This window comes from Aythya marila (genome assembly GCF_965140915.1).
Source record: "Aythya marila genome assembly, chromosome: 10".
Taxonomy (NCBI): Eukaryota; Metazoa; Chordata; class Aves; order Anseriformes; family Anatidae; genus Aythya; species Aythya marila.
In genome coordinates this window covers 21983769-22007347 of record NC_139051.1, presented here as the reverse complement: position 1 = coordinate 22007347, position 23579 = coordinate 21983769, and the positions used below count along the sequence as shown (strand labels likewise).

At 41.3% G+C, this 23579-nt stretch overlaps 1 protein-coding gene across 1 annotated transcript in view; it reads left to right on the top strand.

Annotated features, from left to right (window-relative positions):
* The first annotated feature begins 15066 nt into the window (after positions 1–15066).
* Positions 15067–23579, top strand: part of IL17RD (interleukin 17 receptor D) — a 46498-nt gene continuing 37985 nt past the window's right edge. The window contains exon 1 of the mRNA XM_082767956.1: positions 15067–15178. The gene's annotated coding sequence lies outside the window, so the exon portion shown is untranslated. The remainder of the gene's footprint in view (positions 15179–23579) is intronic.

Here is a 23579-nt window from a genome sequence, read left to right as displayed (position 1 = left end):
GGTGAAAATCATGGTGTCAAGTCAGGTAAGTGAAGAAACATTACCACTTCAAACAGTCAAAAGAAATTTGAAATTTAACAGGCTGGCAACTGAAGGCCATGCATTGTCTGTGAAGCATCAGATAGATTGTGAACCTGGATTACCCACTCAGTGGGGAAACAGGAGAGGGTCCTGTCATCAAAAGGTATATAAACTGTGTTTTGGAACTAGTAGGCGCACTCTCCTGCTTGTGGGGTGCCTGCGATTGCAATCGAGAATAAATTACTACTTCACTGAGATCCTTGCCTGAGCCTAAGTTATTGGCTATGGAGTGTTTCTCACAATTTGGAGGCTTGTCCGGGATCCGGTCACCTACGAGGGAGCCCCACTGCTGCAGCAGCAGGAAGGCATGCCCCGCTGATTTCAGTGGTCGTGGGCATCGATGGTGGTGGATCTGTGGAGAGCTGACAGAGGGCCCAAGACTGATTAAAGAGGCAGGATCCGTGAAGTAGTGGCTAAAGGAAGAAGGTAGGCACTCCGGTTTAAGAACTGATCCGGTAACTCTGTGCACAGACCAAGGTAAGAAATACTAAGCATTGCCTTGGGGGTCGGGTGAGACTCTGTGTGATGTGTGATTGAGATGTACTTCTGTACAAAGTGAGTGTGCAGTCCTGATCTGTGGTTCTGTAGCTCTGTGAGGGGCGTAGCCGGAGACCGACAAAATGTGAGATAAGGGAGAGAAAGGAAGAGTCTCGGGAAATTTGGTGTACGGTAAGCCCTTGCACAGGGAAGTGCTGCTTGGCAGTACACCAGTGAATCTGGTAAACTCAGGTGTGCGGTACCCCTTGCACGGTGAAGTGCTTGGCAGTTGTGGTGGTTTTACCATGCTAGGCAGCTAAACACCACAACCGCTCTCTCACTCCCCCTCCTTAGATGAGGAGGGGAAGAAGTAAAGTGAAGAACAATTCATGGGTTGAGATAAGGATAATTTAACTAAGGGGGAAATAATAATCTTTCCTTAATTATTATTATTATTATTATCTAAACAATTTAACTAAAGGGAAAAAAAAAAGGAGAGGGGAAAGGGAAAAAAGGGAGGAAAACGAACAAAACAAATAAAGGCTATGTGGAAGTGCAGAGGAAAGAAATTACTCTCTACTTCCCTCAAATGAGCGATGCTTGACCATGTCCTTGAAGCAGGGCCTCAACGCATGTAGCTGGTGTACAAGAGGAGGACCAGCATTTTCACAATGAGAGCCCACCCCTCCCCTTTTCTTCCTGTTTCCACCTTTTATTGCTGAGTGTGACATCATATGGTATGGAATATCCCTTTGGTTGGTTTAGGTCAGCTGCCCTGGTGATGATTCTCTTCTCACTTTTTTGCCCTCCCCCTAGGAGGGTTAGAGAGAGTCCTGATGCTGTGCCAGCACTGCTCAGCAGCAGACACAACACTGGTGTGATACCAGTGCTGTTCTAGCTACAAGTGCAGAGCACAGCACTGTATGGGCTGCTGCAGGGAAAGTTAACATCCCAGCCAGACCTAGTACAGCAGTACACCCCCATTTTCCAGAACTGGAACGTTAGTGTGTGGTACCCTGCTGAATCATTGGGATTAGAAATTAGAGAGCGATTGCTTATGAATAGGTGCTATGTACTGCACCTGTGCTGCGCTTAGGCCTCCAGATAACAGGAGCCCCTCATGGTTCAGACTTTAAACAAGGGGTTGGAGATAAGGAGGACTGCTTACAAAGGGACAAGATAAAGAATGTTAAACATACAGGCCTCAAGAAAACAGGAGCCCTCAGACCCAAGAACCAGATCAAACCAACCTTATGGCCCAGATTGTGACCAAAGCCTCAGAGAGCATGCATAAAGAGATGAGGTGAAAAGTTCAACCCTGATGAAAACATCTTACTTCATCCCCATGACCCTCAATGCCCACCACCACAAGGCACTGAGCAAACGCAGAGCTGAGGAGTTTATGGAAATGACTTATTGGAGCTAATTTTAATACTAAGCAGGGACAGGTTATGCATATGTATAGGCATATTGGGAAACTTCATGCATATGTAGCTCTTTACTGCATACAACCACAGCAAGTTGCTGCTTTAGGCGCGCATGACTTTGGTGGGACTACCCCCATGCCGCCCAGCACTGAATAAACATACCTACTTTACAATCTTACTGATTGTGGAGTCAGCTTTCTGTGAGTCACTAACACTACTAACACTTAACTGTGTATCGTCTTAGGTGAACTACACCCCCCTTCCCTTACCAGCAGAGAGGTTAGGAGTTTTAACAGGAGATGAAGTCTCTAATGAGGACCCCATCTGGCTAGCTGAACTATTAGACCAGTTCCTACGACCTAATTTATACTCTTGGGGAAGGGAATTATGTCTATAAGTACATGTATGTTGTTTACAGGGAAAGAAATGGGAATGATCAGGAGGAGATCTGCTATACAAAAATGGGAAAGAGCTCATCCTCCAGGATCAGGGCATACCGGCAGGGCAGAAATACCCACTTGCCAATCCTGGATGGAATAATAATAGTGTGCTACACAGAAATCTTATGAGAGACTTGGGGTCAGAATGAGAAAGTACTTGGGGATGAGTCCCGAGGACCCGGTATCCCAAGGGCTCTTGAAAGTTCATTTTGTGATTAAAGCCTGGCAAGATGCACAGAAAATGCTCCAGAAGGTGGGGGGATGTAGTGAACAGTCACTGAGGGGCCCTCCTGCGGGAGGCCCTGAAGGTGTGCGTCAGGAGGGGAGATGAGAAGGAAAAGCAGATAGCGAAACTCACGATATTGACAGTGCAGTAGGTAGTGAGGCAGAGGGTTGGAGAAAGAGGAAGAAAATCTTCAGGGGGAGTCAGGGCCAGGATGGAAAGGAGAGGAAGAGAAATGAAGGAATGGCAGGCAAGGAAGGCTGCCTGTGTTGCAGCCTGAATCCTAGCAGGGACAGGCTTTGATGGGATGTTTTAAGTGTGGCCAGGCTGGCCACTTCAGGTGGGAATGTCCGGAGTGGAAGAAAGATGAGAAAAGGAAAATGGGATTAAATATGGTATACTGATATGTTATTTCAGCATCCTGAAGGGAGAAAGGTCTAGAATTAAGTTGGCCAATGACTGAACCTTTGGTGAAATTAAGTGTTAAAAAGGGTTACTGAAAGTCTTGAAGGTTTGCTATGTAATGTTTGACACAGTTGTTTGAAGTTGAATGAGCAGGGAAAGAGGATGTAAGCATTATCTAAGTAACAGTCTAGATGTTTTGCTGTGGTGTTTGGTCAGTTTCCCACGTATCAGGGAGGGCCGGGGGGCCAGAGAGGGCAGCCTGCTCCGTCAGGGGCCTCTCCAGAGGCCGCAGAGGGGCTTCGGCTCTGATGCCTGGAGTGCCTCCTCCCCCTCCTTCTGCAAAATTTGACCCTGTAATGAGTTGATCGATTTACAAGGACAGTGAAAAACTTCCAGCCAAAAAGCCGGCTAGTTTGAAACAGTCTTAAATTACCAGTTAGCTGTGAAAGCCCACATTTATGTTATATATGGAGTGGTAATTCGTGTTGAGAAAATGGTTGATATTAATAAAGAAGGGGGAGATTTGAGAGTGTGGCCATGGGGGTTGGAAAGCCCATGGTTGAGATAACATTAGACTCTTAACGATGAGGCCATCACGAATGTAAAAGAGTTTAGAGGGAACAAAGAAGGGTGATTCAGGAGACTCCATGCAGTCTGGGGTTGCTTGTTCTCCAGCTGGTTTCTTGTTCTCCAGCCATTAAGGCATGGAAGTTTCTGGGTGTTTACTGTTGCTGTTATATTCAAAGTTGTTTGACCAATGAAAAGTTGTTTTGAGAAGAACTGCTGTGGAGAGAAGGGTATAAGAGGGGAGCCTGCCCTCAAGATAAATAAAAAAAAGGCAACGCAATGAAGTTATGTCATCAATAAAGAAGCAGGAAAAAGAAGTGAAGAGGAACAGGCTGGCAGAATGGAGACCAGGACAGGAACAGGCACTTTGATTGCCTCATGAAGATAGGTTCGGCCAAACTCAGCAAACTGCTCAGAGAAGCTCGTACAGAAAGTTGCTGGAAATAGGCGCTGGAAATAGTTGCTGGAAATAGTTGCTGGAATAGGCTGGAGAGAAGCTCAATCTGAGAGAAGCGGACCTGTGCACACAACTGCCCCTTGCTGGTAAGCAGTTGCGCATTATGGGGAATCATACATCCTTAGGAACAAAGACTGTCCTGGTAACCTTACAGTTTATTCTCCTTATTAACAATCAGACAGTTTATGATCCTGAAACATGGGACCAAATTGATGTCAAGGTGTGGGACTCTGCAACTAAAAATGACAAGGTTGCAGTGGGATTGCTCGGCACCTGCCTAGCAGTCACTGAAGCCTTAAAGTGCCATGTGGGACCACAGTCAGACACGTGTGGTTTTTCAGTGAGGGAGCTGTGGGCTCGTTTACTGATCTGACTGCTACACCATGGGCCCCTCTGCTGCTACAGCCATTGAAGGCTTTTGCTGTTATGCCCCCTGCTGACCTGGACGTGACTTTTGACCCAGGTCTATTGGCCTTGAAAAGGAGATGAATATGCTTCTATCCAGGAGGAACAGGATATGTAAGGCCTGAAGACTGAGTTGCATGACAACTTGAAGCGAGACATATTATTCAAAAGGAATGGAAAATGGAGACTGTTAAGTCATGGAACTTAAAAGATTGATTGTTACCTTTCCTGATTGTACGTATGTATAGGCATATTCAGGTATAGTATGCAAAAGCAATGTTCTGTATATTTAGAATGTTTGATGTTCGTGTGTGCTTGTTGGTGGAGTGTAGACTTCCCGCACATCCAGCGCTGTTTACTTGCCTTTTATACTTTTTGGGAATATTTCTTTCATAAATATTACTAAATTCAGATTGAATTGAGACTTCGTTTATAACATTTAGAACACCACTCATAGTCATTTATAACTTCGTATTTGCAATTATTTTATTTATCAAGTCTGTGCTTACAAATAGCAAGCTAGCACACCAGCAAACTGTTCATTATAACTTTCCTAGTGGACATAGGTACATCTGCATTTTTTTTGTTGTCCAAAGTTTTGTACTGAAAGTACTTTTAAAGCAACAACAACCAGGATTTTTTATTGTTGTGTATCAGATTAATGCTGTGTTGTAATTGAAAAGAAATGTGCCTTCAAAAAGTCATCCAAAGATTTGTATGGCTGGATTTTACAAAAGACTTGTTTACCTAACATGAAATTAAGGTAATTTCATATAGTTGAGATTAACTGTCAGGGTTAATTATTGATTAAAATAAATAAATAAATAAATAGAAATTAAAAAAATCAGACATTGGTTGTAAAATAACGTTTGCTTTGATTCCTTGGATTGACTTAGTTTCTCTATCAGTTGCTAGGTTGATGCTTTTTGTCTCTTCATTTTCTAGGATTTACTACTATGTAATGAGTTCATTCTGTGAGAGGGAGCTGGGGCTGTTGGGCACCTGAGGGTGGAGGGGTTGGTTCTGATTGAATCACAAAGGAACCTCCTGTGATCCTAATGGGCAAGCAGCATTTGTGAGGGAGAGGAATCTAGGGATGTTGAAAAGCCATCAGTTCCAGATTTATTTCTGGGGAATAGTCCCTATATTTGCATGACATGAGGGAAAAGAGACACAGAAAATGCAGACCAGTCTTGGTATTTTGGGCTTCCCAGTGTTATATATGGAGTGGTAATTCGTGTTGAGAAAATGGTTGATATTAATAAAGAAGGGGGAGATTTGGGAATGTGGCCATGGGGGTTGGAAAGCCCCGTGGTTGAGATAACATTAGGCTCTTAATGATGAGGCCATCACGAATGTAAAAGAGTTCAGAGGGAACAAAGAAGGGTGATTCAGGAGACTCCATGCAGTCTGGGGTTGCTTGTTCTCCAGCTGGTTTCTTGTTCTCCAGCCATTAAGGCATGGAAGTTTCTGGGTGTTTACTGTTGTCGTTATATTCAAAGTTGTTTGACCAATGAAAAGTTGTTTTGAGAAGAACTGCTGTGGAGAGAAGGGTATAAGAGGGGAGCCTGCCCTCAAGATAAAAAAAAAAAAAAAGGCAACCAGGTTCGATCTGGGAAGAACGGGATATATAAGGCCTCAAGACCAAGTTGCTTGACAACTTAAAGTGAGACATATTGTTCAAAATGAATGGAAAATGGAGACTGTTAAGTCATAGAACTTAAAGGGTTGTTTGTTACCTTTTCTGATTGTACATATGCATAGGTGTACTTGGTTTAGTATATAAAGCAATGTTCTGTATATTTAGAATGTTTGATGTTCATGTGATTCAAAGATCGAAGCTGAAATTTCCTTAAGTGGTATATTCTTTATTGCAGTGCTGGATGCACGGGGGATCTCTCCACCTATTGTGCATAACCAAAGCAGAAAGCAGTCTTGAATTTATACAATCAATCTATTAATATTCTACAGGTGCCTATACATATTCATCACCTATCCTCTCCTTCCCTCGTTTCTCATGCTAATTAGCTTTTTGGCACCTTGCGCCTGCGTAGAGCCTCCCAAGAATTGCGGGCAGGGGTCTTCGGGACGTGGGCAGTGGTCTTTGGGAGGAAGACCCCGAGTTTTCCTCACAGTGTACTTTTCACTTTTGGTCAGGATTCTGCTGAGTTGGCACGTTTCTTAATTGCAAGAGCTGGCTTTTGCTGATTCTTCTGTTTGTTGTATCTTTATCATGAATTCCAGTGTTCTGTTTCGAGATTTATAGTCCTTACATCTGTTTCTCTGTCTGTCTGCCGCTTCCTTATCTGGGGATTGTCCTTGCCTCCCCAATGTCTATTGTCTTTGCCTCCCCAATGTCTCCTTAATCACGTGTGTGCGTGTTGGTGGAGCGTAGACTCCCCGCACACCCAACGCTGTTTACTTGCCTTTTATATCTTTTATAGCTTTTATACCTTTTATCAATGTTCTTTATAAATATTATTAAATTCAGATTGAGTTGAGACTTCATTTATAACAAACATCACTCTTAAAATGCAGTTACCTGGCTAGATATTTTAATGAGACTCAGGTAGGTTACATAGAAAATCTCGTAGTCATTCTTGCTTAAATGAGAGTTGAGCTGATCTTCCCTGTTTCTTCTGTGAAGATATGGTGCTGGACAGTAAGATCCATCACAACTTACAGTTTAGTTGGAATGGTGTTGTCAGGTATTTTTATTATTACCATCTAACTACAAGCAAATAATAACAAATAACAAACTATAAAAATACTATAACAAACTATAAAAATACAAACTATAAAAAAATAACAAACTATAAGCAAATAATAACAAATAATTGTTGTAACTTGCTATCAACATGCTTTAACTTTCTGGGCAAGCATTAACAAATGTTGTTCATTGTGTTTGACCAGTCTCTTATTATCTGAATATTTTTCTTACTCTTTCTAGAATTTAGCAACTGACTCAATCTTGATATCGGACTGCTTCAAATTGTTGTTTTACAACAGCATGCCAGACTGTAAGTATCAAGGACCTTGAGTAGTTTGAAAAGTAGCAAATAATTGTTACTCCTAACAGGGCCCTTCCTCTTTTTAAGTACAGTTTTGTAAAATTACTGTATAGATTCTCTTGTAAACCTTCCATAAAGCGTTCTAATTTTTTCTCTGGAATATTGTTATGTATCTGTCATATAAACAGACTACAGTTTCCATATGCTTCCAGCCTTCATATTTTCTTTTGTTTATATATTTCCCTTAGCGCAAGCAGAATGAGGTGCTGTTACCAAAGTGCTTTCCAATCATCTTCCATAATGGTTACGCAATAGACTTCAGAATTCTTCTGGACATGTTCCTATTGTCTGTAATGGTATCTGTTACTAGTATCTCTGTTTTAATTATAAGAATCTTCAAAACATTTTCTTTAGCTTTAATTACACTTAGCTTTTGGCCTCAAATAGTGAATGATGTCATCCTGAAGTGCTCAAACAAATTGCTCTCTCTGGGTTAAATGGGAAAGGGTTTAAGGTAGGTTATGCTCAGTCGGGGTCCCTTAGTGTGCTAGAATTAATTTCACAGGCATTGCCACAGGATGCTATAGATAGATGAATTTCAGAATAGGCTGTTAAATCAGCTCCCCCCTGCGCAGCCCCCTATATCCCTGAAGAAAGAAAATGACAAGATGTCTGGATGGAAGGCATTGTGCTGTACTAAGAAGAGGTTGAAATTAAAAGTAAAACTGAGAAACCCTTGTAAAAATATTACTTTTGTTATAAATGAAGTCTCAACTCTATCTGAATTTAGTAATATTTATAAAAGAATGTTATATATGGAGTGGTAATTCGTGTTGAGAAAATGGTTGATATTAATAAAGAAGGGGGAGATTTGGGAATGTGGCCATGGGGTTGGAAAGCCCCGTGGTTGAGATAACATTAGGCTCTTAACGATGAGGCCATCACGAATGTAAAAGAGTTCAGAGGGAACAAAGAAGGGTGATTCAGGAGACTCCATGCAGTCTGGGGTTGCTTGTTCTCCAGCTGGTTTCTTGTTCTCCAGCCATTAAGGCATGGAAGTTTCTGGGTGTATACTGTTGCTGTTATATTCAAAGTTGTTTGACCAATGAAAAGTTGTTTTGAGAAGAACTGCTGTGGAGAGAAGGGTATAAGAGGGGAGCCTGCCCTCAAGATAAATAAAAAAAAGGCAACGCGATGAAGTTATGTCATCAATAAAGAAGCAGGAAAAAGAAGTGAAGAGGAACAGGCTGGCAGAATGGAGACCAGGACAGGAACAGGCACTTTGATTGCCTCATGAAGATAGGTTCGGCCAAACTCAGCAAACTGCTCAGAGAAGCTCGTACAGAAAGTTGCTGGAAATAGGCGCTGGAAATAGTTGCTGGAAATAGTTGCTGGAATAGGCTGGAGAGAAGCTCAATCTGAGAGAAGCGGACCTGTGCACACAACTGCCCCTTGCTGGTAAGCAGTTGCGCATTATGGGGAATCATACATCCTTAGGAACAAAGACTGTCCTGGTAACCTTACAGTTTATTCTCCTTATTAACAATCAGACAGTTTATGATCCTGAAACATGGGACCAAATTGATGTCAAGGTGTGGGACTCTGCAACTAAAAATGACAAGGTTGCAGTGGGATTGCTCGGCACCTGCCTAGCAGTCACTGAAGCCTTAAAGTGCCATGTGGGACCACAGTCAGACACGTGTGGTTTTTCAGTGAGGGAGCTGTGGGCTCGTTTACTGATCTGACTGCTACACCATGGGCCCCTCTGCTGCTACAGCCATTGAAGGCTTTTGCTGTTATGCCCCCTGCTGACCTGGACGTGACTTTTGACCCAGGTCTATTGGCCTTGAAAAGGAGATGAATATGCTTCTATCCAGGAGGAACAGGATATGTAAGGCCTGAAGACTGAGTTGCATGACAACTTGAAGCGAGACATATTATTCAAAAGGAATGGAAAATGGAGACTGTTAAGTCATGGAACTTAAAAGATTGATTGTTACCTTTCCTGATTGTACGTATGTATAGGCATATTCAGGTATAGTATGCAAAAGCAATGTTCTGTATATTTAGAATGTTTGATGTTCGTGTGTGCTTGTTGGTGGAGTGTAGACTTCCCGCACATCCAGCGCTGTTTACTTGCCTTTTATACTTTTTGGGAATATTTCTTTCATAAATATTACTAAATTCAGATTGAATTGAGACTTCGTTTATAACAGGAAGGATGTATGATTCCCCATAATGCGCAACTGCTTACTAGCGAGGGGCAGTTGTGTGCGCGGGTCCACTTCTCTCAGCTTGAGCTTCTCTCCACGTCCAGTGTGCCTATTTCCAGCGACTTTCTCTACGAGCTTCTTTGAACAGTTTGCTGAGTCTGGCTGAACCGATCTTCATCAGGCAATCAATGTGCCTGTTCCCGTCCTGGTCTCCATTCTGCTAGCCTGTTCCTTTTCATTCCTTCTTTCTGCTTCTTTATTGCTGACATGACATAACTTCATTATATCTTATTGCCTTTTTTTATCTTGAGGTCAGGCTCCCCTCTTATACCCTTCTCTCCACAGCAGTTCTTTTCAAAACAACTTTTCATTGGTCAAACAACTTTGAATATAACAGCAACAGCAAACACCCAGAAACTTCCATGCCTTAATGGCTGGAGAACAGCAATCCCAGACTGCATGGAGTCTCCTGAATCACCCTTCTTTGTTCCCTCTAAACTCTTTTATATTCCTGATGGTCTCATCATTAAGAGTCTAATGTTATCTCAACCATGGGCTTTCCAACCCCCATGGCCACACTCTCAAATCTCCCCCTTCTTTATTAATATCAACCATTTTCTCGACATGAATTACCACTCCATATATAACACTTAATTAACATTTCCAGAGTGTATTCAAATGCCCCTGGGAGAGCCTTGATTTGCTTTTTTAATAGTTGATTGAGATGAAATGCTTATATTGCAGCAAAATATCATTTTAAAATGAAGCATTAATAATGATTCAAATGTTGCTAAAGAATAAAACCTACATGACTTTAGGAATACAGTTGGATTGAAATGTTTCAAGTTCAACAGAATTTTTTGTTTAAAAATCACTCTTCCATGCAATTTTTAATTTTCTTTGCATCACAAATCTACTTTTCTCTAAAAGTGCAGTTTCATGTAACAACTAATCCAGTGTAACACAAGACTGCTGCTGAAAGATGCAGTCCTGCTCTGCTCCCTGTTTTCTCAGCAAAGATCAGATGGCCATAGAGTCAGTTCAGCTTGCTTTTAGAACAGGGAGGAGTGAGTTTGGTGGCATGTCAGTAAGCTGAACATGATAAACAGAGAACTTAGTTCTGTCCTTTATTATATTCATATGAATAAACAGATGCAAAAGTAAACAGAAATACAGAGTTCACATTAGCCTGCAGACACTTTCTTCCAGCAGAGCAAGTTGGCCTGTATACTCTACATGGAACTGTGAGGTCTGGGAAATGGTAATATTTTATGAAGATTTGCATTCATGAATCAGTGATAAATAATTGTTTCAAGAGTGATCAGAAGGCATTTTTATATAGTAACTGTTTTATTTCAGTCAGTTCCTTTTCAGTCTTTCTATTCTTACATCTGATGTTAACTTGAGCCTTTGGGAATGTTGGACTGGAAAAACTTCCATGGTCATTAAATGCAATTTCCTGTAGAAGACATTGTTACCCAGAAAGGTCACAAGACCATTCACTCCTTACTCTCTGAACTCTGCAAGCCTCCGAACACCTCCAAATACCGGAAGGTAGATTTGAGGTTTTTAAGAAGAAAGCTCAAGAATGAGTGTGTGATGTAAAAAGTGAGCAGGAGAGAAATGTGTCTGCCTGCACCATATGAGGGATTCTCTAATGTCTAGATTATTTAGCATTAAGGACTGGATGCTAATTTTCAGGACTTGTTGCAAAACATCTGGATAGAGAGGTGGTGGCTGCCAGTGTCAGAGCAAATATAGCAGAATTCATGCATCTAATTCCACTTTCAAGTCCCATATGGACACAGCAGCAGCTAATCTAGAAGTGCCAATAAATGCTCAGACACAGCAAGAGGCCATTGGCTGCCAGGATGGCATGCTGTGCTCTTCTTGCCATTCCCAAGACATAAGCAGGCAGTTGGATGGAATTGTTCTGGAGGCTGGATCTGGCCTCTGTGGCCCCTGCTATTTTAAGCACCCACTAATAATGCCTGGATGACATTAGGAAGTAAGGTCTATAGTGTGTCTATAGAAAAAAGGCAAATTAAAAACAAAAAACATTAACCCTAGGGGTCTTTTCCTAGGGGGGGAGGGGAGGGGGAGGGAGGGGGGGGGGATCAGCGTCTCCAAATCTAATTATTGGTTTAGCCTTGAGCATATGTGCAAGATGTTAAAGCGGGCATGTTTACAACTACGCTTGTTTCCCCATCTATAAAATGGGAACAGTAACACAGATCTTCCTTTCAGAATTCATTTTTTGAATTAATATTGACACATCTTTCAAGGCCCAGTGATTTAAAAGTTGCCTTGAAAAAGACAATAAATTTCAGAAGAAAAAGAAAACTAAATTTCAATTTTATGGCCTATGGTCACTGTCCTATAGTTGATAATCTTTCACTTGAGTTTAGCCAGATCTTTTGAAACTATGTCATGTTACAATATTGAAGATGCTATCAGAGTACAGTTTTCAGGATTCCTGACAATGGTGGGAATGTTCATGCTCTTGCTGAGAGTGTCTGCATCAATTTCATGCTTTCTTTTGACATTTGCTCTTAAGATTTGTTACTGGAAGATCTTTCTTCCTCATTTTCATGCCAGACGTTCTTTCTATAGGTGAACCACCCCCATGTTAGTAGGACAGTTTTATGTAAGTGGTTATTCCCAAAAGGTCTGTTTTTCTGCTTTCTGGTAGCTGTCAAATGAAGTTCCAAAAGATCCTTGTGTTACAGGTTTTCTGTTTCAGGATCTTATTTGTGCTTTTATGGACAGTGAAATGATACTTTGTGATTCCAGGCTTCTGAGAAGTTTCCGAGATGCTGCTGATCTTTTAGCGTACTGTCTGCTCAGTTCATGTTAGTTCATCCTCGTTTTCTAGCAGCAGGCTGCGTTTATCTAACAGAGATGTGATATTGCAATAGTCATGGCTGTCTGACACCAGTGGATGTGTCTACAAGCATGATAGCCTAAAACTTCCTGGCCTAAAACTGAGCAATTTTCCTAACTCCTTTTGCAGTCAAGTTCAGTCTCCGCAGGGAGAGAGATTTCAGTGCTAGAAATACAAAATATGGATGGACCAGACCTCTTCCCAATCTAAGAAGGACTTTTTTGTTGAGTGATAGAAATGTTTGGTAGGGATTTCATAACTGTACAGTAGAGCTTTTTACTTGAATTTTCATGTATTTCTAGGAACTGCTGAATTCTCACTGTCCCTTCTGTCTGGGAACAGCTGCTGAGAAAGGAGAAAAAAAAAGTTCTTAGCTTTAAGCAAGAAGGTAGAGTGGCAACCAAAACCAGCTGTAGAATGCATGATATTGATACCCGTGACTTACAGATATTCTCCAATTCATATGTACTCTATACTATTTCGGAACAAGAGACTGTTGTAAAAAGGACAAAAGAGCCTACAGAAAAGCATTCCCCACAGCCACTTTTGCCCTTACATTAGCTTGCAGCATTTTAGAGAGTCTAAGTAAAAGTTTTTAACTGCTGTCATTTGATTCCCACATCTCCTCTATCTGTTTCTACAAAAGATTTCAGTGGAAATTATTTTAAATGCGCACAAAGCAATAAAATACTTCTGTGTGCAGTCACTTCATTCATGTTAGTAAGTTGTCCATTGTGGCGGTATTGGGATAAATGTTTTTCAGATGCATCTTTTTGTTATTAGTTTAAGATGAGATATTGGGAAGGGGGCACTGAAGCTGATTTTGTCAGATGTTTTTGTTTTGTGCTAATAAATTCAAGCCCTTAGTAAATATGACTGATTTTTTTTTTTTTTTCTGCTCAGTCTACTGCCAGAGTAATCAGTGGCAGCTGCAAGTTCTTGGGTTATTCTGCTACCTAGGAAACGCCATTATTCATCCTGTATCTTTGTTTGCACTTTGTTTGCATTGTGGGCTATTGCATTGATAGCACAGCTAACGTTAATGTTCCTTCTACAGTTTCCAGCTTCTCCAGCAGTCTAGAACTCTGTTAACAGAAAATGCCAGACAAATTTCCCCATAGCTTAAAAGGGGACTTGTTTGCAGGTCAGGGAGATGTATGCGTTCAACAGTCATTGTTTGTCATAGGTGGTTATGGGCAGTAGAGATGTTATGGTCCTGTAAATAAATTGTGCTCATCTTCCTTTCTTTAGCCATGCTATTGTGTTGCTGTACGTATGTCCTTTGTAATGCATTAAAGCACAGAAGGACTAAAGTTATTTACAGTTGTTATATGGACTGACTTGATTGGGGGAAAAAAAAAAAAAAAAAAAGTTTATAGAATTTTCAGGCCTGTTTGGTCAAGCAGGACTACCTCGATAGAAGTATAATACATAAAATAATTACTGAGTAATTCAGATCAAAAGTAAGCATTGTTTCCTTCCAGAGCCTCCAAGGGACTATAGCCTAATCTCTAATCTGTGCTAAAGCATGTTTAATGGCAGGAATCTTTTCTGCTGTTGACATAACGAAGGGCTGTGGCCATCCAGAGCCCACAGGCTTGTTTTCAAAGGTGAGGTTTTATCCAATATTAATCATAGCAACAGGATGTACTAGAATGTAAAGTTTTCAAAAATAATTGGAGTTGAGATGAGTAAAGTAATGATGTATGACAAGACCCTGTGCTACCTGATCAAGAACTGAAGCTGGGATTTACCTGAGCAGGTGGTTGTACCTAGTGAGCCCCTGCAGTTCCTGCAAGCTGAATGCAGGGCGAGTCAGTGCTTTGTTGGAGCCTTGGGCTTCTGCGTCTCTTACATGACATGAGTAGTTTAGGCAAGGAATTGAATTGATGTAATTCATACATGTGTCAGAGCAGCCTGCGACTGCAATTTATATGGTTTATTCTCTTGTAAAGGAAAGTGTTTGGGTCAAAGTGTGCAATGACAAAATTAACAATGGGGATTCAAATTGGAAAAGCTGGAATACATCCACTTTTTATTGTGTTTTCCACAACTGAAGTCATCGCCGTTGATTCCCCTAGTGTGTCTACTTTATATTTTACATGTTACGCGTTGCTCCTTCCCTGTTACAGGTCCCCAACAGTTTTTGCTGTCTGTGACCCTAATGTATCCAAGGCCCCAGTCCATCCCGCTGTGCCTTCACGAAGAACATTCCGTCAGGGATTCTTTCTTTCAGGAAAAACAAACAAACAAACAAAAAACACCCCAAAAGCAGCTGCAAGCTGCCTCCAGCTCCCTCACGACGGGGCGGGGCAGGAGCAGCCCCCTTCGCCGCGGGCAGGGCCGGGCCGTCCCCGGCGAGGAGGAGCCCTCCGGTAGGGCCGAGCAGGGCAGAGCCGTACAGGGCCGGGCCCGCATCGCGCACGCCCGCGGCCGCCCCCTGCGGTGCCCGCGCGGTGGCGGCAGGTAGCATGGCCCTCGGGCCGCGGTTCGGCGCCCTCCTCACGGCGCTCCTCGCCGGCCTGGCGGGGGCTGCCCCGGGGCCCGGCGGCAGGAGGGGCTCGGCGGGAGACGCTTGCGGAGGGCGGGTGAGAGGGGCCGCGGGCACGGGAGAGGAGAGCAGGAGGTCCCCGGGCTCTGTGGGGCCGGGAGCGGGCGTGTGGGGAGCGATAGGGGAAGGGGGTGAAGGGTGGGTTGTGGGCTTTGCCTTTTGTTCCCGGCGCTGCAGTGCCCTGCTGTCAGGCTCTGGGCTGCGTTTCCTTTCTCTTTGCTGTGTCTGAGCGAGGTGTGCTGTTCGGTGCTGTGCGGGTACAAACGCGGTTGGAGTGTGACGATGCGGGGGCGCCAGAGGCTTAGGGGCTTTGCCGTTTTTTTGGGGTGTCAGCCGTGGTTTCCCTGGCTTCGGGTCACATCCTGCGCGATCCGGACCGCGACGCAGTCCGGGAGTCCGCAGGGGGCAGCGGAGGGAGGCGAGAGGGTTGAAAGAACTTGTAAAAAGCGGTGAACAACAGACTTCTGATAAAGCTTCAGGTTTAAACCTTTGTGCCGGATGGACCTGTTGAAGGCTGGACTCCCCTACTGGCTCTTTTTAAGTGAAGATCCCAAATACAACATTTGGGCTCGGTGTGCCCCTTGTGCGATCCCCAGGGGGAGGCAGGATGCGCTGCTGGGGCGCAGGGCCTGCTCTTGCTCTGTACCTTCCTGTCCTGCTTCACATTGACTTGTTATGTGTTCTCTTGCTACCTGTTAAGTCACAGCACTCCTGTAGTTCACTTTGACACTTGTAGAAACGTGCTGGGTTAATTTTTGCTTACGTAATTACTGTCGTTGTGTGTGTCTGAACGCACCAGAATCCTGTCAATATAAATCTTTTAGATTAGTAGAAACTTTTTTTTTTTTTTTTTCAAATTACTGTGAAAAAGCTTTGCTTTGCTCACTTACAACAAATGTAACACTTTTCTGTTTAACATTTTTCTGTTACATATATCTGAACTAGGAAGCTCAGACTTCCCCAGACAACTGATCAGATAGATATCTTGTCTGATCGGTTAGAGTTTCACAGCCTTGATTTTTGTAATGCCAGTTTTGCTTAGGATTGCCTACCAGGGCAGCATTTATTAGAATAATGACTGCAGGATAGTACCCATTGTGTCAGTTAGGTGGCATTTATCTTTGTATTTATCTGCATGTAAGTTGTGAGTAGAATTGATATGCTAGCGAGTGACTGATGGCCCCTCTAACACATTGTCTGCTCTGGAGTAGGGCTGCCTTTGAAGTAGTACCCTGTAGGAAGTAAAGAGACTATTTGCTCTATTAAAATTCCTTGGTATTTCCTCTGTTTAACCACAGGCCACTTCCCCTCTGCCACACTAAACACTGCAGGGACACTGACTGATTGAAAGGACACAAGCCCTGAAGTAATTGTATCCTATTGAAACAGATTCTTATTGCAGGTTATTTGTAAGTAGTGTCTAATTAATGTGTGTTAAGGACATGAATAAATCTTAACGTTTTATATAGAGAAATACATGCCATGAAAACATCTGGCATGTATTAAATGAAGCAATTGAATTGAGGTAATTCTCAGTGGCATACATTACCTAGAAGAAAATTGGTTGATTTTTAGTAATTCTTTAACAAAAAATAAAATTGGATAGCTGACTGTATCTGCACTTAAATATATGTGTTGGAGAGTTTCCTGTGCTAAAGCTGTGACTATGCGATGTACTTCTCACCCCTGCTTAATCTGTTTTATTTTTTGAGTATTGTTTTTCAAAAATCTGCGTTTAGTTCGATCACGGTGCATTTACACAAGTAATTCTCATTTTCTTCTCACTCTGCGACATATAGTTTTAATTTTCCTCAATATGCTGTAGCAGTAAAAGCTTGACTTGATGAGATCTCAGGAGGAGGAAGTATTTGATATTTTGATTCATAGCTCCTGAAATTATTCTTAATAGTTAATGTTCTCAAAATTAAAGGCATTTAATATTTTTACAACTTACATTGCAAAACACGTGCCTGTATTTATTGCTTTCTCTAGCAATACTTTGGTATGGGTTTTGCAAGCAGTAATTCAGCTAATATTAGAATGAGTAACTTAAAGAATGCTACTAATGATTAGAAGGGATTTCAGTGGATCCAGGATTTTAGAGTGTGGATTGACTTTGCTAAGTGTAGGATTTCTTTCATTGATGTTTAACAGTAATTTTAATGTATTCCTACACTTAACATTATTTCAGATTAAGGTGGAACATTTGCGTAGAGTAGAATTGTATTGCAAAGTAGCTTTCCATATGGATGGTCTTACCACATCATATGCATACCTTTATCCAGGAAAAAATAAACCAGGGGAGGGCCTCTTTTAATCTAGAAAAAGTGTGTCCACATGGGGGGCTATTCTGGAGAAGTATGCTCTGATTTTTTTTTTTTCATTCTATAAACAAGATGTGAAGGAAGTCAGAATTGGTCTCTGATGTTGATTTGAATATATTTCACATTCATTTATTCGGTGTTAAACACATGAGCAACTTTACTCTCAAGTTGTTTTGTAGATTCTAATGGGAGTACACACACGAGTAACTTTTTTCATATGTTTAATTTCTCTGAAGATCCTCGCACTGAACCATGTTCGGTATAAAGCTTAAAATTAATGAGACTGTTTGATGAGAAAATAAACATAGCATTTTAGCAAACCTCTTTTTCCACCCACCTCTGGTTAGCAGAGAGCTGTAACTTTCTTTGCTCTGCTAAGTAAAGTTTATCAAAAACACTGGGGGCTCTTTGTTCCCCTGCATCCTCTCCTCAAATGCTTCTCATGTCATCATCTATGTTTCTTATGTAAGGAGCTTTCTATATCCTCCTGTTTCATAGCAGGGACTCTGAAGATGCCCGCTTCATATCATTCCACCACCAGGAGCTCTATCTGCCCCTCTGCTTCTTTAGGCTTATGCCCATCACACAATCGTTCTTCTCTACAGCTAGGGTTTTTCTAAGCACAGACCTAAGTCATACCCAAACAATTTTCCCAGCTAAATATATGCGTTGGGAACTTTATTTGAGAGGAAGAATGCCTTGTAAAATAAGAAATAACTTGAGAGTTTAATTTCCTCTCTTTGATTCTTTAACTGCTGGAAAATAATAAGAAATAAGACTTTTCTCTTTCAGTGTATTTAAAAATTTCAAATGGTTTTGGACAGAAGACAGACTTGAGATGGAGTGTAGTGGAGAAGGTGTTAATGGTTGCTATCAGGGGGTTCTTTAATTTACAGACAATTCCTGAGTTGGTGGAAAGCGCTGCAGACCAGATGCCATTCTGTATTCTTGTAGTGGGTTTACGTGGCAAAGTTTTGGTTTTGGTAGCAGGGGAACAGCCTTGCAGGCACTAAGGTCAGTGAAGAAGGAGGGGGAGAGGTGCTCCAGGCTTTAGCAGAAGTCCCCTGTGGCCTGTGGTGAGGACCATGGTGAAACAGGCTGTCCCCTGAAGCCCGTGGAGTACCATGGTGGAGCAGGTAGACCTCCACAGAACAAGGCTGCGGCCTGTGGAAGACCTCAGCCAGAGCAGATTCTGGGCCGGACCTGTAGCCCATGGAGAGGAGCCCACACAGGAGCAGGTGACCTGGCAGGAGCTGCTACCCGTGGGGGTCCCAGGTTGGAGCAGTTTGCTCCTGAGGGATGGACCCCAGACTCATATCTGGAGCAGTTCTTGAGGAGCTGCTGCCTGTGGGAAGCCCATGCCAGATCAGTTCACCAAAGACTGCTCTCCAGCGCTCATCAGGTTGCCTAAGGAGGGGTGAACTGGCCCAGGTTGGAAATGGAGCTGGTCAAAACTCCTGCACTGGTCAGTAGTGGGATTGCACCTGTGAATAGCCACTGCAGCGTTAGCCTGGGCAACACGGAGAGACGCAGGCTCCTGACTCAGCATAGGGAGATGGTAAGATTTATTGCCTATTACTAACAAGCTAGAGAAGCGAGAAACAAATGAAAGAAACCAAAAGCACCTTCCCCCCCCCCCCCCCCCATCCACCCTCTTCTACCTTCTAGAAGTGTTCTAAAATAATTTTTCAGATCTTTTTTTCCCTCTCCACTGGCATATAGAACAATGCAATGACATTTTAGAATTCATTAGATGTATCACTTCAAGCTTAGTACATTTCTCTCATTAGATATAACTCAACATGTTGAGTGCAGAGCTTTGCAAGTATGGTTGGTCATGCAGGTAAACATCTGTATTACTTTTGTTTAGCTTAAAACTTGGCTTCAAACTTTTTTTAATTTGAATGTCGTTAATCAGGTAATGTTAGCAGATTTTTACAGTTCGCCATTTTTACTCTAGTGTCAGAAAGTGTTAATAACAGTCTTGCCTATTTAAGTTAAACAAAATTATGGAAACTTAAGCATGCTTATGTCATTGACATTAACCCTCAGCATTAACAACAAAAACACGTTTCCTTGTATGTTGGTGTTGGGAAAGGAGAATATGATGCTAATTAATAAGCTGTTGACCCAACAAGATTTCTGTAGTTGAAGTCTCTTAGGACTGTTACAGATGTGACTCATTTCCTCTTGAGACCATGTCTTTTAGTTTAGATGTCAAACTCCTCTCCTTGCCTTACTCCCTCACCCCCTAATCTGCTTTTGAGTAAGTAGAAGCACAGTAACTACCATAGCAGACTTGTTAATTTAAAATCTCGAGGCAGTTATTTAGGAACAAGTTCATTAATAGATTAATACTTCTTAGCCCACTGCTGAAAAGATGTTAAGCAGTTGTGATTAGACAGTACTAGCTTTTCTTTGGTTAATTATTTGTTAACGTTAATGTAAGATGGATGTTACTTAATTAAAACTGCAACATTTAAAGGCTGTTTAATAAGGACCAGCTGTCTTTTCCAACAGATCTGTCTAAAGATGATGAAACAGAGTTTTGATGTGAGTTTGCCTGCTTAATTCTACTCTAAGGCTGAATTTTACCCATAAATTTAGTATGTTGTTTGTAAGCCAGCAAGATAACAGGAATGTAAAGCATTACTAGAGAACTATTAAGCTGGAATACCATTTTTAATTTATAATAATTATATATCCTTATTTTTTAAAACGTATTGATTTGTTATATTGCTATGGACATAACGAGTGTACTTTTTTCTGAAACTTTAAGTTTATGCTGCTGTTTCTATACCACGTGTTGTTTTTATGTATGAAAGTGAACATTATCCATAAATGCTTTGCACATAAAATCATATCAAATTCATGGAGGCTATATCCTTCTTCCTGTATTAATCATGAAATATTTTATGGAAGAAGTGCAAGCTACAGTATAACTGAAAAGAAGGAGCTATGGCTAGGTCAGTACATATTATGTGCTTTATTTTAGGTTAGGATAATTTGAGACCCTTTTTAAAGATCAGAACTTAAGTGCAAACTTGAAAAGAAAAAAAGATTTTATTCGCTTACACATGAGGCATTGTACAACTTTTGTCTTGTCTAGCTATTTGTCTTTTCCAGCTCTCCTCAGGAGCAGTCAACACATGTTGACACCCAAAGCTTCTACAAGTTTTTCCCCAAGAGACATCAATCAAATATATACTTCAATTAGGAGAGTACTGTCTTAACACCAGTAACGGATAGACTCATTTCTGTAGTTTTACTGCAATATCTGTTTAACAAAAACAATATATTATGGATTTGATTAACCAAAGTCTGCCAGCCAAGTTATAAGTGTGTGTTTTTACATGCTTGAACTTATATTGCTTAGTAAATTGTACATTCAAGAACTAAGACATTGGATCTATTTATTAAAAAAAAAAAAAAAAAAGGAAAAGTATTGAAGTATTGGTGATCTCGGTGGATTGGTGAGGATATTCCATAGTTGCTACCCTTTATCAAATTCTTGTACTGGTTTATACAAAACAGGTGCAATTTCTGGAAGTGAATCATAAACTCCTCCATCTAGAAGGAGGATCATTAAATGTGAGATGTTTATGACAAGGCGAGTGACAGCAGCTGGCAGTCCCGCAGTAACTGTCACATGCTTGTGCAGAGCTCGACTAAGTCTTCAGCCCTGCCCAAGTGCAGTCTTCGGACTTCCAAACAGCAGAGTTGGAGATAGCAGAGCTGGAAAGAGCACCAGAAGAGACTGTCAGGGTAGAAACAGAACAAGATGAGACACATCTGGTAATTCTGGAATAAGTTCTAAAACATGGATAGATCAGATCAAGTACATACTCTAAGAATACACTTCAGAGATTTCTCTAAAACCAGGAAAAAATAAAACAAAACAACCCCCTCCCCCCTGCCCTTTTTGAAGGTGAACATCAAGGTGGATGGATTCCCTCTATTGTCTCAGAAAAGTAGTTGTCTGCTCCTGCCAGAGACATCCAGCACATAAACTTCTCTGTTCCTTCTTCAACCTGAGTTACCAGCAGTGACACTAGATGTGCTCCTTTAATAACCAGGTTAAAAAACATTAAGTATGAAATCCTTTTCACAGCATGCTGTGAATAATTAAGACTGGAATTGTGGCTAGAAAAATCTTCTGAAAGGCTTGTGTGGAGGTGAACTAAGGACTACAACAAGTTTAAGCATCAACCTGCAGTTGTGCACGATGCAGGACAGGGCAGGGATTCTTTTCTTCTAGATGCTTTTTGCTTGTTTGTTTCACTGGCAGGAAACTTTGACTGTGTGTAGCTACCAGGACATCTTGGGAGAGGGCCACGAATTTCTAGGGCACACAGGATGAAAAATGTGTTTTTCATGCAGCAGGTAAGCACTCTTTGATACTGTCTGCAAGACAAGTGAGCAAAACTTTCAATAAAGTGTCAAAACACGTCAGTAGTGTGTAAGTAGATACTGACTATATGGAATATATGTCATAGTGATCTGTTAAATACGTGTTATGATCCTTTTTTGTTGTTTCTGAAATGTAAAGCTGTAGGTACATGAGCATCCTTTATTTTTCTTGTTCTTGTGGCTCTGATCTTGGGCTGTTATTCAGCAAGACATTAAATCTAGTTTTAGGTCATATCGCTCATTCTGCTTCTTTTAACATGTTCAGAAAAATGTGAGGGGTAGCTTTGTGTGAGGAGAATTTGTGCTAGATCAAGTATCGTTATCTCCTTCTGCAGACCTGAAAGCTTAAACTCAGAAATGCGTGCTCCGGTTACTCCAACAGAACTAGAGTTTTGTCTGTTCTGAATCCAAGCTGAACCACTTGGTGCTTGGACAGTATAGAGGTGGCTGGGAAACAATGGCCTCTGTGGTGACAGATGTACCTTCTGGCTGGCAGCATGACCTTTGCAAGCCAGCGGTCTTTGAGTCCACACCTGGCCCCTGCCTTTTCCTTAACAGGTCTTGTACAGGGCACGAAGTGTTGTAGAGGCCATTGTAACATCTCCAGAGAAGTACTGTTGAAATGTGTTCAGTTTTCTGTAACCTTTGTTTATGGCCTAACAATGAAAGAACAAGCTTCTGTCTGTGATTGACAGAAACTGTAAGGGACAAATGAGGAGCATGCAGAGTTCAAAGGGCTCCAACTCAATCTGTGCATGAGGTCATAAATTGCTATGAACTGTGACAATTACATTAAGAACTGGACAACATCAAACTAAGTCTTGAGTCTGCTATGTAGAGGAGATAAGCATGCAGTTCTACTTGGGACTGCATGTTCTCTTTTAAGGTTTATAAGTAATTAATTTCTGTCTATGTATGATTCTTTTTCCCCACAAAATTGTGTGATAGTTATTTTTACACTTGCTCTAATATGGCAATGCCAGATTTTCCTCATGGTTGGTGGGCAAACTTGGATTTTAATTTCTGACCTTCCCTGTCTTCTTCACTCTTATATCAGTGGGAGGAACTAGATATTTCTGATCTTACTTCTGACTACATTCAAATCCAACCATGCAATCAATGACTTCTCTGACTTTTTTTTGTATACGGCTGTGGGAAAATTCCTGGTTGGCTGGCTATGAATTAATGAAAATCCTTAGAATGCTTCACTAATGATAGCTCCTGTGGCTTTAAAAATGCTATTCCCTTTTTTAATTTGAGGGAGGTCACAGAGGTTTACAGAAACTAAGAAAAGAAAACTTAACATCTGGTTGTGCTCTGCTGATGACTGCTTTTGTGTTAAGAAAAGTTATGGCATCTCCCCAGCATCAAACAAGTTCAAGGTGATCCTTTCTAAGAACTCTTTGCAAAAATAATTTTCACTCAAACTGTTTTCTAATTAATTTTGCTTTGTATTTTTGAATGGAGGATTTTAGACTTAAACAAGACATGGGAACTGCAAACTTGTTTTCACTTAAAAATGCACCCTGCCTTTATAAAATAAACTTCTTTTGAGTTTTATACTTATAATGTAGATAATACTTATGTGTATTTCTAATATTTTTCTTTAAAGTTGTAGAACTCTAAGATTAAAAGACCCCGGGGGGTAAAACTTTGGGATACATTAAATTAGGAGTCTTTTTTTTTTTTTTTTTTTTTTTTTTT